Here is a 16846-nt window from a genome sequence, read left to right on the forward strand (position 1 = left end):
ATTATATAGATTGATAGATTGTGTAGATTGCAACTGATGTTAACTACTCTTGCTTGACATAAATAATTATACATAGATTCCGTGGTGGTTTGGCATTGAATACGTAGAATCGGAGCATTCCACGACTGAAAGGTGAAAAGGCAGGTGTACACTTGGTAAGTTACCATTATCACTTTGCCAAGTTATTGCATAGGGTGTCAATTGTGATAGCAGTTCCTTCCTTCTATTTTTTTTGTCCTCCCCATCTCTTTGCTGTTTATACAGTATGACTAGTTTATAGACCTAGGATAGCCACAAATGGCTTCCTTTCTCTGCTGCTAGTACTACAGAAACTGGTGATTAATATTATTCATTTTAACATACAGTAGATACATAAGAAAATTACATTGTGATAGATGTGCCACTCTTTTATGGAAGGTGTACAGTACTGTATATAGGTCAAAGCTTTCTCAAAAAAATATTCTCTTCTCAGTTTGGAAACAGTTTCTAATTATCAAGCATTTTAATGCAAATAAGCCAGTTTTGAATAAGTAACATTTTATCATCTGCATTGGCTATCCAAATGTGATCCGTCTGGATGTGTTAGACTACAAATCCCATTCTCCAGAGCCATCATGAGAAAGCAGAACACAGAGTGAAGAAAATACAAGATAACAGTTTAGCAGATAAATACAGTAATTGTTTTAATCAGTTTGAAAATATTCAGTTTGCAATGAGATTGCCTGTAGTGTTAGTCAATATCTTTATCTTGATTTGTAGAACAAAACTTCCAAATAAAAATTTAAAGCAATAAGCATTTCTTTTCTTTTTATTACATTGTTTGGGATGATAAGAGTCAAAGTATTGGCTTTTGAAATAATTTTTTACTCACAAGAAATGCTATTGTAAACCACTTGATGGCAACCATGCAGTTCAAATAAAACTGAACTATGAATGTTGACATCAGATCTCAACACACAGTGCTAAGCCATGGGAAACCATAAATCAAAGTGCAACAATACAAAGGGACAGTGACGTGCAGTGAGGTTTATGACTGGTGAGGCACTGACACAGTGCTGGGTTTCAAATATTTTTAGACTTGTGGACTTCAACTGCCATAATTCCACAGCCAGGCATGCTCAGTTCCAATTTAAAGCAACAGTATTTGTTTTTCTCCTTTGCTCCTTCTTTCTTTTTCTTTTTCTTCTCCTTCCCCTCCTTCCTCCCTCTCTCCCTTCCTCCCCCTCTCTCAAACACACACACACACACACACACACACACACACACACACACACACACACAGAAGTTGGATTGGACTATCTCTCCTACCCCTTCCCTCTCTCACTCACTCTCAAACAAACCCCCCCCCCCACACACAAAAGTTGGATTGGATATCTTTTCCAGTGGCTTGAAAGCAGCTCCTCTGCCATCCCCCCCCCCCCCATTCCCCTGCTGCCTTTCCCAAACACCTCCACCATTGCAAATGCAGCCTGCTGTCTGGGTGGGAAATGCCTGGAACACAATAAAGCCCACCCACCACCTCCTGCTGGCAGGCTGGGGTGAGAGGAGAGGCAGAGAAGCCGGAGGGGAACCGAGCCGAGCCTTCCAAAAGAAAGAGGCTGGGGGGAAGTGCATGTACTACAGCATGGCTCTTTGCCTGGCTTCCTGCCTCCTCCTGTGGTCTCCTCAGTGCTCGCTTGTGCTCTCCCTCCCCAAGTGTAGTTTGATTGCAGGCAGAGCCACGTTGCCTTTTCAAACTTGTAATCAGTGAAGCTGGGCTAGATTTTTATATAGTTTTATCCAGCTGTGTGTGTGAGAGAGAGAAATGAATGGGGGCCTGGGGAAGAAGTCACTACACTTGGGGAGGGAGAGCACCAGTGAGGTTAAGCAGAGTCATCCACGGTGAGGCAGCAACTAACTCAGCTTTTTCCTTTTACTTTTTTTTTTCATGATGAGAGTGGTGAGGCTGTGCCTCACTTGCCTCACCTGACTGCACGTCACTGCAAAGGGAAAATCCCTCAATAAAAAAGGCAGGATGATACTTGATTTTTGTTTTAATATGATACTTATGAAAACCAATAACCTTCAGAAATACTGGCTGCATAACTTTGCCTCGGGAAAGCAAAATATTTTTTTTTAATTTTTCTGTCTTTCTGTCCCTGTTTTTCTCTCTATATTTCAAATCATATTTGTTAGATTGGGCAAAGGTTAGGCACACACAGGCATCACAATGGTTTGGGCCTCCACCATCTACAGGCAATTGTTGGTATGCCTGCGCCATGTCCAATTTAGCTAAAATTTTTAAGGGGCCTAATGAATGAAGGAGGTGCTGTACAATGGGTACGGGTAGGCACTCTGTTGTAGCGCTTTATTTATTGTTCACTTGTAGTCCGCACAGATGTGGACAGACCCATCAGATTTGACAGGTGTCGCTATAGGGGTCTCCCAGCGTGCGTGATCAACTGGCTCTAGTATTCCCTGGCTTACAAGCTTGTCAATTTCCCTGTCAATTTTGGGGTGGAGAGCAAAAGGTACTCTCCTGGGCTTTAGCCTTATTGGGGCTATGTTGGGGTCCAAACTAAAGGAAATTGGAGTCCCCACATACTTACCCAGACCGATGCCAAAGATGTCCTCAAACTCCTTAAAGATGGCTTCAGTACCGTTGTCTTTCAAGGCATTGATACCGGTCACCTCTAGGCCCAGGGCTTGAACCAATCTAACCCTAGGAGGCTCTGCAGATTGCCACTGACCACTGTCACTGGGAGTTTCCTGCTGAACTGCTTGAACTTCACCTGGAAGGTGCCTTGGCCCATGATGGGGACCCGGTTTCCCTGGTAATTGTATAGGTGGATGTCAGGGGTGCGAAGATGCTGCTTCTTTAGGCTAGGGATAGCCTGCTTCAGGATAGACCATGGTATGATGGTCAGTGATGACCCGGTGTTGATCTCCATCTCACATTGAGAGTCCTCGATGAGGACCATGACCTTCAGCTTTTTTGGCCACTTGGTGCGGACGTGTGATAGATGACTCTATTGTCGTCCTGTGAGCGCCATGGTGGCTTCTGCGAGGCCCCTTGGTTGGGCCTCTGTTGGCGGTTTGGTGCATTTCTAGGCTGCCAGGCAGCGGCAGGGAATTCGCTCCAGCACACCTTGGTGATGTGCCCCTTTCCCACAGAGCTGGCAGGTTGTGTCGCGGAAATGACAAGCCGATCTGGCATGGTCTCCTCCACAGATAATGCAAGGCGGAAGATGTGATTTGAATTTGCACGCCAGCTGAGCGCGGCTACTACGCATGTGGCAGCTGTCATCTTCTTCGCCTTCTGAGCTCTCAGGCTCTGCAGCCTCGCGATGTACGTGTATATTCTTCCGCACGTCTTGGGAGCACTTTGGTGCTGCAGAGTCTCAGTGGATTTGACGGCTGATTCAGATGCCCTGGCTTCGTCCAAGGTGATCTGTAGAGTGAGTTTGACTTAGCGAGTAACCTCCTCTGTAGGTTAATGTCCCATACGCCGCAAATTATACGGTCCAGAATCAGCTCGTCCGGTCTCGGAATTCGCAGTACACTGCAGCCTTGTGGAGTGCCGCAACGTACTTGTAATTGACTCTCCCTCTTTCTGGTTCCTGATTTTAAACTCATGCCGGCGAACATACTTGGACAGCTTGGGCGCATAGTGAGTCCTTAGCGTCTGCTGAAGCAAAGACCAGGTGACTGATTGTAGCAGGTGTCGACTCAGAGAAGTCTTTCACCGTCTCGAACATTCCCAGCCACAGTAACCGAGGAACATGTTCTTCTTGCAGCCTTCAGAAAGGCCCATGAGGCCTTCATTTGCCTCGAGGAAACAGTCAAATCGTAGCATGTACGAGTCCCAGTGCTCGGTGACTGGGTCACATGGAGTTGGTGAGGCGTGCATGGACATTTTGTGTTCAAAGGGCATTTTGAGTTTGCCGCTCAAAAATGGCTGCTCAAAGCCACACTGAGTTCTGGGCTGGATGTACTTGCTGGATTGCTACACTCTTTTCGCCTAGTTGCCTTCCAATCCCATCTTCATTGCCAGTGTTAGATTGGGTAATGGAAAGGCACACACCCTTCGATCAATAGGATTAAACCTCTGTTCCCGCCAGAACAGAGGACCTTGGTGGAAACCACTGTAGTTAGAACAAGTATCTAACAATATTCTTCCTAGGTATTTCTTGGTATTCTGTTATTAAAAAGGTGAATGGATTTTTTTTAAAGTCTAGGAAAGGAAAAACACTCATATGTTTATGAAAGCCATAGCAATAATACCCAGTCAATGTTTCTTAAACTTTATTCTCTCAGGATCCTTTTGACACTTTTAAAAATTATGGAAGGCTCCAAAACAGCTTTGTTTGCATGGCTTCTAATTATTGGTATTTGCTGTATTAAAAATTAAAATTGACTGTAGCTATTGCTTTTCATGATTGTTTGATGGTTTGATTTTAATTTTGTATTATTTTTTAACATAGCCTGAATCTGAATTATAACCAATATGCCGGGGACTGGAAATTTACTGAATATATTCTCAGCAAATGAGGAACTTTCCCATTTATAGATTTCAGATGCTACTTTTTATTGTTTGGAGAGAGCTATAAAACAGTCCTGAAAAATTTCATCTCCTTGCAAATATCTCTTGGGTTATCAAAGTGCATTGTATGTCCATCTATATCTTAAACTTGGTTCTATATACTGCCACTTATCAAATTTTACTTTGTAATACAAATAAATGAGGAAGAAAGAAATAGCAAAAATACAAGGGTTCTAAGGACTGCTAAAGAAGTTTCTATTGTGAAGTGTGGGATTATTTTTAATTTGTTAAGGGGATTATTGCCACAGTCACCACCTGAAAATACTTTGAATATTGAGTTACAGGAACATTGAGTCATTAATATCATCATAAGGTGTCTGAAGATGGCATTTGTGGTAGCCTAAACAAAGTGTCTCTTTGGATATGTGTCCATATCACTAGTGCAGTGATGGCGAACCTATGGCACGCGTGCCACAAGTGGCACGCGGAGCCATTTGTCAGGGCACGCGAGGCGCTGCCCTGTCAACTGGCTAGCGCGCATGCACGCGCTGGCCAGCTGAGTTCACCTTTTTAAAAGCCATGTAAAAATGGGGGAGGGGTCGTGCATTGTGTGTGCATGCGCACTGGGGGGGGCACGTTGCATTATGGGTGCGGCACGCCTGCACACGACCCCCCTGCGCTCCCCCCACTTGTGGCACGCGAGCCAAAAAAGGTTCGCCATCACTGCACTAGTACATGCAGAAGGCTATGACTTCATTGCAGTATAGTACAATGACCGCCCTCTTGACTTTTTCATGCCCACACAGAAAGACACACCATTGTTTCCTAGAATAATTTCGGCAGGAAGCAGGATTTAGAGTCACATATGGCTTCCATGCTGTTGCTGTGAAAACCAATGTGTGGTTTATGTTCTGTGTTTAAAGAATTTTAGCAAGTCTAATACCAGATCAAACCTTTCAGGAAGATCTGAAAAACATTGATCTTAAATGGAAGGATGCAGAGACAGAAGCTGTGGATCGAGAATTGTGAAGTACGCTTGTAGCCCAATGTGCTTAGCACAGGACGTGACGATGAATGCCAGATCAACAGTTTCGGCTTCCTTTCAGAATGTTTTACAGAATATGAAAGCCAGAATCTTTGGAAAAATTGTTATATTGCTAGATCAAAGGATGTCTTCATCTCTGATGTTCTTAGACTAGCCAGCAAATCATAAATTATCTAGCAATGAAATCGTTGGGGAAATATTAAAGGCAGACCCTTGTTTTCATCAGTTGTGCCATGATATAAATCGGATTTACACAGGAAGTCTTTACAATGCAACAAAAACAGGATTGCATTTATTCAGGCTGCTCGGCATGGGAAAATTTATTATGTGTTTTCAGGGTACATGTGTGTCACTGTTGTGCCATACCAAAAAATGAGGATTTGTCAAAGTTAGATAGATCTATACTAGAGAAGGCAGAGAGAGAGCATAACAGAAAACTGCACTGCGTCTAGTCTGTGTTCCAGAAGTACTAAGAATATATTCCCAACAACAGGATGCTTCTTGCTATATTTGCACATAATCAATTCATTGATTTTTTCTTTTTCTCATTTAATGAGTAAGAGCCAGATTAAATACAAGCAATTAATTTGTAAAACAAATTTCTTAATCATTTCTGTTAAGGAACAATTATAGCAAGAGAGGAAAATGTCTCCCCATGCTTGCTCATTTTTTTTTTACTTTGGTATTCACCTTTTATCAGCTCGAAAGCTCATGCAACCACAGTTTTATCCTAAATGGGAAGGGAAAACCTCTTGCTACATACCAACATATACAGGTAGTCCTATGATTACAAGAGAGCCCAAGATTTCCATTGTTAAGCAAGATGTTCATTGAGTTTTGTCCCATTTTATGACCTTTCTTGCCACAATTGTTAAGTGAAAAACTGCCATTGTTAACATTGTCAGTAACAATGTTGTTAAGTGATTCTGGCTTCACCATAGACTTTGCTTGTCAGAAGGTTGTAAAACAGGTGATCCCATGAACCCAAGACACTGCAACAGATATAAATATAAAATCTCCAAGCATCTGAATTTTAATCACGTGACCATCGGGATGCTGCAACGGTTGCAACTCGCAACAGTGAAAATGGTCTTAAGTCCCTTTTTTCAGTGTCGTCGTAACTTCTAACAGTTACTAAATGAACTATTGTAAATCCAGGACTACCTGTAGTTCCTGGGAAGTTTTTTCCAGCCTTTGGAAAGCTTTCTGGTCCTGCTTGCTAAACACAATAGCTTCAAGATAGAAAACACCTAAAAATTAAACTTAAAATAGATTTAACAAGCAAATAAAAGCCAGGCAACAACAGCAGCAGCAGCAAACCCCTCTTAAGGTCCTTACCATGTAACCAAAAGGATAAAGAAGAAAAGAAAAAAACAATTTCAGGTCTGTCTGTGAGACATGTCAGCTCTGTTCCACCCTGCTACAAACCTTCAACCACCTCCCAGCAGTTCCCCAAATTAAATGCATCACTTAGGCACCAAATATTGCCCACTCCTTTTATAAAGAAAGATTTGAAGTATAATAGCTCCAGTATAGAATTTTCTTTAATCCCAGCAGTATCCGTGTAGGTATTCCAGAGCAAGTCCCTGACTTTAAACAACCAGCAATCAAAACAAGCTAAAAATAACAGGACAATGTGATAGTAATTATTCTTGACATAATAAGATGTGTGTGAATGGCAGATGCTGATTTACAGATAATTTGTGTAAATCCCCATTTACTCTGTAAACGCAATAGCAGGGGAACAGAATGCTATTTATATACTAGCCCCAGATAATCTCGACTTAATTTTAACAGTTGGGCTTGCCATTCACAAAAAAATATCCAGTTCTTGGAATCACTTCACAGCAGATCTGTGCTACTGATGTTTGATATCTCACACAGGACTCTACTGATCTCTGCAATGTTTATGCCGGCATCTGGGATTCTTTGTGCAAATGTCAGTCCATTTCCTGACTGCTGAGCATTTAAGAGCCTTCCAAGTTTAAGTCCAGCGGCTTCAATGAATTAGCACTGCCACAATAGAAACATTTTTTATATATGAACAGCTCTTCTGAGGGCACCAAGGTTCACTTAGGGACTTTTTTTTTACATGAAACCTTGGTGTGACCTCGCTTCTTCTGGACCTCCAACCTTTTCTAGCACACAAAACTGAATAACATTACAAATTACTCAGAAAACTGGCAAACATATTAAAGAAGCAAAGGCACCTGACAATTAGTCCAAAAGGATTTAGGAAAAAAGAACATTAAAATAATCTTATTTCTGCGACTTCAAGAGAATTAAGATCTTTTCTATACACATAAGAGATTTGGCACATTTTCAGAGGTGTGAGAAGGCACATGCAAGAAAATTTCATTTTCACGCTAATACAGTTTTTTTTTTTAAGGAAAGAAAAAGAATTACAGGATAAATAAACTCAGAGATGGAAAACATTGAAAATGAAAGAGTATGCACTCTTTTTTAAATTTTATACCATTACTAATAAATAATAAAGCAAATGTTCATCTTGTCTGTCTGAAATTGGATGAATTTCCAATACTGAATCCTATTTTTGGTGGGAATTTCTCTAAGGGTAGAATGCAGGAGAATTGCCTGACCTTAAGCAGTGTCTGGTTGGAATGTAATTCCTATCGCCCTATTTATAGGTAATATAGTTAAAGGAATAGGGTGCGATGACTCAGAAGAGGGTGCGATGGCTCAGCGGTTAAAGCCGCTCAGCTTATCAGCTGGAGAGCTGACAGCCTGGGTTGGAGACCCAAGCTCCATGCAATAACATGAGTTCTCATTACTTGCCCTAGCTTCTGCCCACCTAGCAGTTCTAACGCATACAGATGTAAATACATTAATAGATACCACTTCAGTGAGAAGGTAACAGCGTTCCATGTGCCTTTAGCATATACCCGTGCTGGCCAAATGACCACAGAAATTGTCTTCAGAAAACACTGTCTCCCTCGGCCAAGAAACGGGGATAACTATCGTGCCAGATATGACTGACAGAGAAACCTTTACCTTTATAGTTAAGAGAATACGGTAATAAGAAATGAGATAAATCTTGCTTCATTGAATTTAACAAGCCTTTATTTCCATGAGCAAATAGTTTCTTTTGATTCTCTTCCTCCCTTCTTCCCTCCCTCCTCCCCCTCTCTCTGTATATACAGACCCACACTCACACATATACACACACATATATAAAATACATATAAAGTGAGGTAAATTTATTTTAAAAATACACTGTTGGAATTTCCTTTAAAGATATTATATATTAATGACAAGTAATAGAGATTACAGCTATTACATATTAAACCATTATTCAATATATCAATATTGGGTATACCATTATACCCAATATTATATAGTAAACTATATGTTTAAATAGAAAGTTGATGAGGACATTAGGAAGAAACCATTACAAAACTGTGGATGTTGAAACAATAAATTTAACTTAGACTACACATACAGTGATGTCCAGATTTTGTTTCTGCTTCAATTCAAAGCCAGTTCAAAGCACAGTTTTATTAAACCAGGGGTGTCCAAACTTGGGAACTTTAAGACTTGTGGAAGTTAAAGTTCCCAAGTTTGGACACCCCTGTATTAAACCAACTTTTATTTCTTGTACACACAGACACGCTTCTTGGAATGTGTAATAAAAATATGAGGCTATTTAAGTGCAAAATATATATATTTCGTATTTGAATTTTATTCAATTTTATTTATTTATAAAATTTCTATGCTATCGATCTCAGGTTTTTAGGCTCTTCTGGAAGGCCAGGAGTTTGGGGACAGACCTCACCTCTGTTAGAATATTCCAGAGGGTTGGGGGGCACAGCAGAAAAGGGTTTTTTTCCCGGATCCTGCCAACTGGAATTTTTTTGCTGACAGGAACCACAGTAAACCATTTTATTTATTTTATTTTATTTATTTAAATTTTATCAATTTTATTCAGATCAATTACACTAAACCTAGATTGTGCACAATTCAAATGCAGCACTAATTCAAAGCCTGAGAAATAATACCTTTCATTAAATTAGTTTGCATAATCTGCCATATATACATTGTTTCTGAAGTACATAATCACCTCTTTCAGAACAATCCAAACTCAAATGCAGTACATCAAAAATCCTTCATAAATTGAGATAACATATCCCAGATGGTTGGAAAGTAATTTAGGAAACATTGACCTTCTACATCTTTTAACTTCCTACCAAATCCTAATTCAGCAGATTAATAATATTTTAACAATAAGGAATTTCAAGAGGAGGCATCATAATATGTACCAAAATTTCTTCAAATGTATTACAACTTTAATAAGGATGACAGCCAACCTTTTTAAAAGATTCTTTTGGAATCTTTTAGAAAGCTTTGCAGATGTGAATGCTTAAATTATATGAAACATATCTAAGAGATGTCTAAAAATGACTGAGGAATTTAGCCTGCTTCAGTTCCTTAAACCAAGTTTCCAGTATATTGACCAGATTCATTTTTGTAAAATAAAATAAAATAAAATTGTTAAATGTACCCTAGTGGTAAAACTGAGAGCCAGTTTGATGCAGTGGTTAAGGCATCAAGCTAGAAAGCAGTAGACCATGAGTTCTCATCCCACTGTAAGCACAAAGCCAGCTGGGTAACCTTGGGCCAGTCACTCTATCAGCCCTAAAAAGAAGACAAGAGCAAATCACTTATGAAAAACCATAAGAAGAAAACTGCAGTGATTTGTCCAAGCAGTCTCTATGAATCAATGTTAACTCAAAGTTTACTAAAGTAAACTGAAGTAAACTAAACTAAACTCAATTAAAGTAAATGAAATTAAATGCTTAATGTCAGTGAAAACCTTCTACAATAGTGAACTCTATGTTCTTGGAATTTTTGAAGCCACAAAGCAATGGATATAAAACATTTTCCAACTTATTTATGTAACAACATATTGTCTGTTGTAGCCCCAAAGGCAATTTTTCAAAAGGCAACTGGATTTTCAATTCAGAACTGAAGAAGCTTCTTGGAGAAAAATGTCTTCAAGGAAAACCAAGAAAATCCAGTTGCCTTTTGAAAAAGCATCTTTAGGACAAATATGATCTGGATGACTGAGAATCTCCATAGAGATCTCTGTTGTAGCACTTGCCTTGTGGGACATTGTTCTCCCCAAGTTCCAATGCTATTGACTTTTCATAAAGAAAAGATCCTAAAAGTCTATCTTTTTCCCCAAGCCTTCGGTTAAATGGAAAGTGAGCCTGGTTCCTACAGCTTTTATGTTGGGAGATTTTTGAGTTAGACCTCATGCCTTTGCACTGTATTGATGACTGTTATTTATGTTTGTTGATGGTGTTTTAAATTATTGCTAGATAGTCGGAGTCATTTGCTAAAGGAAATGGTCTAATAATTAAATAAATATGGTAAGCAATTAAATTGAAGAAGGCAGAAACAATGTTTTCCTAGTGATTTAATATTCAGATCATCTATTGACTTTCCCCAACTTAATACACAAGTGCCTGGATTCACTCATTGCACTAAGCCACTGTACATCATGGTTCGCAAAGTTCTACAGCTTCTTCATGCAATAACTGAAATCAATCTGACTGAGAGCAGTGTAGGTACCAGGCCAATAATTTGTAACTAATCTAGATTATATGTGGGGTAGGCTTCCTGCTTCTATGATCTACCTTCCTTTTCCCCTTCTAAAATGTCAAGAGCTGATATCCAAACCTTAGAAATTTAAGAGGAAGAGGAAGTGGGTGGGAGGGAGGGAGGGAGGGAGGGAGGGAGGAAAGGAAGGAAGGAAGGAAAAAAGGGACAGACAGACAGAAAGACATACATACACACACACATACATACACACACACACACAGAGAGAGAGAGAGATCAGACTTGGATGTAATATTGGTGTAGAATTTATTATCTGTCAGGTTTATTTGACCTAGCATTTGCTTTTCCCAACTATATTTGTCTCTTTATTGATTATTCTGTCCTCTCCCATTCCAAAATTCTTTAGTCCTAAAAGCTAAAGGCAACTTCACATCAAGTAATGTATCTATTGGAACACAGTTACCCATAATAAATTAAAGGCAGTCATAGAATTTCTTAAGATTTATCAAATCATTACTAGAAAACATAACTACTGTACACCAATGAGGGAATAAATGGCTTTTCTGCTTGCATTTCTTTCAATAATGTCCACCACTACTCTTAATCAGGTTCAATTGTTAAATCAAAGACTTTTAATCCTGTGCTATAGTAATTTGTAGGACAGAAGAAAGAGACTGAATAAAATAACCCGTCCTTACCAGAATTTCAATATTCCATCATAGTGAAAAGAAAAGAAAAAAGTATCCGGCTCACCTTTCCAGATAATCATCCTGATCATAGAAGAAACAAGAGATCTACCTGAGAGATTTATCTGACCAAAACACCTTGTTTAATTTATTTGTTGGACCATTTATGAAAAGGAGCATTGGGAGAACATTTCTTTTATACTTAGTGCTTTTTTGCAATCTAAAATGGAGATGTTTGTAACACGTTGTTCTAATCCCATTTTAGGCTCAAAGCCATCTGCCTGACCTTGGGCTAGTTAACTCTAGGAATGGCAAACCACTTCTGAAAATCTTGCCAAGAAAACTGCAGGGCCTAATCAAGACAGTTGCCAGGAATCTGCCTTGAAGGCAACTGCCTCCCACTAAACAAAACAAATCCACACAATACAAAATGAAAGGAGAGGATATAATTCCCAACACCTTTTTTTAATAGGCCGGAAGCTATCATTTCTCTCCATGATTTCTGAAAAGTAATAGTAATGGTTTCTATAAATTGAGGAGAAAATAACATAAGCCCTAAAATAAGTCTTCCATAAATTTAAATAACAAAGAAGCCCAAGTCAATTCCCAGAACGAATTTAAACATCACAACTCCAACCATTATATTAAAAATATAGTAATATCCACTTGGCAGCATTATTTCCGCAAAGAGCCAGTTTTGTTTACTTAGTGTTTTTTTGTTATCTAAAATGGAGATGTTTGTAACAGGTTGTTCAATAGTTCAAAACTTTACACTTTAAAAGTATGTTGTAATCTTTTGTTTACTGATTAGACTGTTCAGAGGCAAGAGAGTAGAAAATTGTATGTACTATTGCAAATGAAATCCATTTGATTTTGAGCCTGGGAAAAAAAATATAGAAAATGTATTTAGTAGACAGTAGTCCCAGCAAGATAGAATAGTTGTACTGTATCATTATCATCATCATCTACTAAACTTTAATGTCACACAAGATTCTGGGCTTTTGCAATGATAAACTCTTTTAGCCTGTGATGCATTAATCAGAAGACAGTAGACCTATTCTGGCTAGACATTCAAAAATATGAGGTCTGAAACTTTACAGCAAGTAATATAAAGAAACAGCAAGTTAATTAGTTTTGTAGTGAACATGAACAGAAAAAAATTATAAGACCTCGAAGTTCGAGGAAGGCTACAATAATTATTTTAGGAACCCTTCAGCAATATGTTCAGAAGGCATTCAGAACTTAATATGATTGGCCATTAATAATTCTCACATCAGAAATGGATAATCAATTGTAATCAGGCATCAAATTGTAATAGGAGAATTTGCTAGAGAAATAATTGGATAATTACTTGAATGTTAAATGAACAGTGAATCTATTACATAGGTAATAAATCAGACTTTCCGAGAAAGGTCATTGGATATTGAATTGAATGTATTGTAATCCAAACCAATGAAATTGTCAGATGAATAATTTAACTAATAAGATATCCCTAGAAAGGTGTTCATGGTATTGAAGTATTCATGACAGTTTCCGTGCCTCTTATTTGTTTAATTCATATACCTAAAGTGAGAAAAAAATCCCACACTTAACTTATTTGCATACATATATCCTTTTCATTTGACTTTTTCAAATTGATGTGGGAAAAGAATGTGTAAATTGCACTTATTTACTATGAGTAGCAATTCTGTCTTTTTTTAGGAGTGTGATATAAAGGTTCTGAGTTTATGCAGCACCCATATTCCTTTGCAAATTATTCTTGTTACCACATTTTGTAATGGAAACCCAGAGTGACTTGTGTTAGGAACTAAATCACAGGAAGATTATTTAGAAAGCATTACATGAATGGTTGGGCATCTCATGTCTGTTTTGGAATCATGGGAAGACAACTGAGAGTGCTATGACTGGATATTCTCCTATTTCAGATACATCTATACTTTGGCTAGGGCATAAAGTGTAATTGGCAAGGAAGAGGCACAGAGAGATTGATATAGATATATAATATAGATCTCTATCTGTGTGTGTGTATAAAATAAATTGAACAGGCCATAAGACTAGTAGTTCCTGATAGCCCTCTCATCCAAGAATCAACTGAACTATGGCCATATCTAATGGCTCACACATTGCATAGCTTAACTGTCTGAATGCATACAAAATTCTTAATACTGAATAATAAATAGCTCTACACTATGGAAAAATTGTATAAGAACAGAAGCACTAAAGCTAGGAGTATAATTTTTATACACAGAATCATTCTTGAGGCTGGTCCTTGCCTAAAAGAAATTAAGCATACATTTTGTCTAGGAAATATGCACAGGGACACACATTTTTCAAAAATTACAAACAGTACACAAGCAGTCAAAGCTTATGATGTAACAAAATAAGGTAAAATCATGCTTTATCAATATTAACAATAACTTAACACAATAGAGTCCAATGAGTCTCATCTCATTGTTAGGCAGAGTTTGGATATACCATGAACGAGCCCTGAGATCTATTTCCAAGCATTTCTGGGTCGAAAGCTCTTGTTGTTGTTGTTGAGTTGCTAAGTCATGCCCAACTCCTCACAACTTCCTGGAGCACATCATGCCATGGCATTCACTGTCTGCTGGAGTCTGCCCAAACCCATAGCATTTCCAGTCAAAAGGCAATTAGCAGATAGTCTATAGTTTTACCTTTGGGGGGAGGAAATTAGTGTACAACATAAATCACTTAGAAATGAACAATCTCAACTGATCTGCTAGTGAAAAACAGCTCTTAATCTACCTACGAGAATAGTGGATACAAGCAACAGGGATAGACAATACATGCATCATAGGAAGAGAATACACACAGTTCCAATGGCTTTAAGCTCTCCAATTTTGAATAATTAACACGTGAAACTATACAATACAATACAATACAATACAATACAATACAATACAATACAATACAATACAATAGTAGATTTGGAAGGGACCTTGGAGGTCTTCTAGTCCAACCCCCTGCCTAGGCAGGAAACCCTATACCGTTTCAGACAAATAGCTATCCAACATCTTCTTAAAGACTTCCAGTGTTGGGGCATTCACAACTCCTGGAGGCAAGCTGTTCCACTGATTAATTGTTCTAACTGTCAGGAAATTTCTCCTCAGTTCTAAGTTGCTTCTCTCCTTGATTAGTTTCCACGCATTGCTTCTTGTTCTACCCTCAGGTGTCTTGGAGAATAGTTTGACTCCCTCTTCTTTGTGGCAACCCCTGAGATATTGGAACAATGCTATCATGTCTCCCCTAGTCCTTCTTTCTCTTTAGCTGAACATACCCAGTTCCTGCAACCGTTCTTCATATGTTTTAGTCTCCAGTCCCCTAATCATCTTTGTTGCTCTTCTCTGCACTCTTTCTAGAGTCTCCACATCTTTTTTACATCGTGGCGACCAGAACTGAATGCAGTATTCCAAGTGTGGCCTTACCAAGGCATTATAAAGTGGTATTAACACTTCACATGATCTTGATTCTATCCCTCTGTTGATGCAGCCTAGGACTGTGTTGGCTTTTTTGGCAGCTGCTGCACACTGCTGGCTCATATTTAGATGGTTGTCCACTAGGACTCCAAGATCCCTTTCACAGTTACTACTACTGAGCAAGGTATCACCTATATTGTACCTGTGCATTCCATTTTTGTTGCCTAAATGTAGAACCTTACTCTTTTCACCATTGAATTTCATTTTATTAGATAGTGCCCAATGTTTGTCAAGATCCTTCTGTATCTTAAGCCTATCTTCTGGAGTGTTGGCTATTCCTGCCAGCTTGGTGTCATCTGCAAATTTGATGAGTTCCCCATTTATTCCCTCATCCAAATCATTGATGAAGATGTTGAAGAGTACTGGGCCTAAAACAGAGCCTTGGGGTATTCCACTGCATACTTCCCTCCATGTAGATGCAGTTCCATTGAGAACTACACGTTGAGTGCAGTTGGTCAGCCAGTTATGAATCCATCTGGTGGTGATGCTGTCTAACCCACATTCTTCTACTTTATCTAGTAGTAGTAGGTTATGGTCTACCTTATCAAAAGCCTTACTGAAGTCCAACTATGTTTTGCCACTGGTAATAATTAGCAATAATTTCATAACTGATTTTAGAAGATTTTAAAATTTAGAAATTTTAGAAATTTTCTAATGATTAAATGAGTTTTCTTATTGTGAATTGAATTGAATACTTTATTTGGCCAAGTTGATTAGACACAGAAGGAATTTGTCTCAAGTACTGAAGCATTCAGTGCACATGCAAGGCACCAGAGAACGAATAAAAATGAAGGAGTTGAAACAGTTTATGTCCAGGATGTGAGAGGTTTGCAGATACTGTATCTTCTCATCTCTCTTTCCGACCTGCACAATATACTGCTCTCCTATGGAAGACAGGCTGGCTGCAGTTATTCTTTCTGCAGTCTTGGCTATCTGTTGGAGTCTGTCGCTGTCCTGTTTGGTTGCTGTAATTATTTAATTTACTTATAATTAATCAAAACCACTTATTTATATTCTAAAGATAAAGAAAACATCTTGGAAGTGGCTAATAACTAAATAAATATCTGTCAGGAAAAAAGCTACTAAGCATATTGTTCAGAATTAAAAATTACTGTATTAATTTGTTCTCCATATGATCAGCCCCAAAGCAGAATTGAAAAGAAATACAACCATAACTTGGGCAGAACGCAAAACTAACGGCTACATTCCTATAGCTGTTTCGTTTAATTTATTACAAACCTTGTACCCAATAATAGTTTCATTTCAGCTTGGTGATGAGCGCCAGAAAAGGCATTGTAGTGTGATATTCATATCTAAAAATAGGCCTGGATCACTGTCAAATTTGTCCTCTAAATTCTTTGCCCTCCCTTCCCACTTTGCCCCTAAGGATTTAGTTTGTAAAGTACCTGGGATCACCATAAATTTTGCAGCTTCCATGCCTTCAAGTCTGAAGCACATTCAACATATACTGGGAAATATGGCTTCTCATATCTGAGATTCCACACTTTAGTTACCC

At 38.6% G+C, this 16846-nt stretch overlaps 1 protein-coding gene across 1 annotated transcript in view; it reads left to right on the forward strand.

The window, feature by feature from the left end:
- The window catches only part of KCNB2 (potassium voltage-gated channel subfamily B member 2), a 240730-nt gene that overhangs the window by 22095 nt on the left and 201789 nt on the right, over positions 1 to 16846 (forward strand). The gene's annotated exons all lie outside the window — the stretch shown is intronic.

This window comes from Natrix helvetica (genome assembly GCF_964273705.1).
Source record: "Natrix helvetica genome assembly, chromosome: 4".
Taxonomy (NCBI): domain Eukaryota; kingdom Metazoa; phylum Chordata; class Lepidosauria; order Squamata; family Natricidae; genus Natrix; species Natrix helvetica.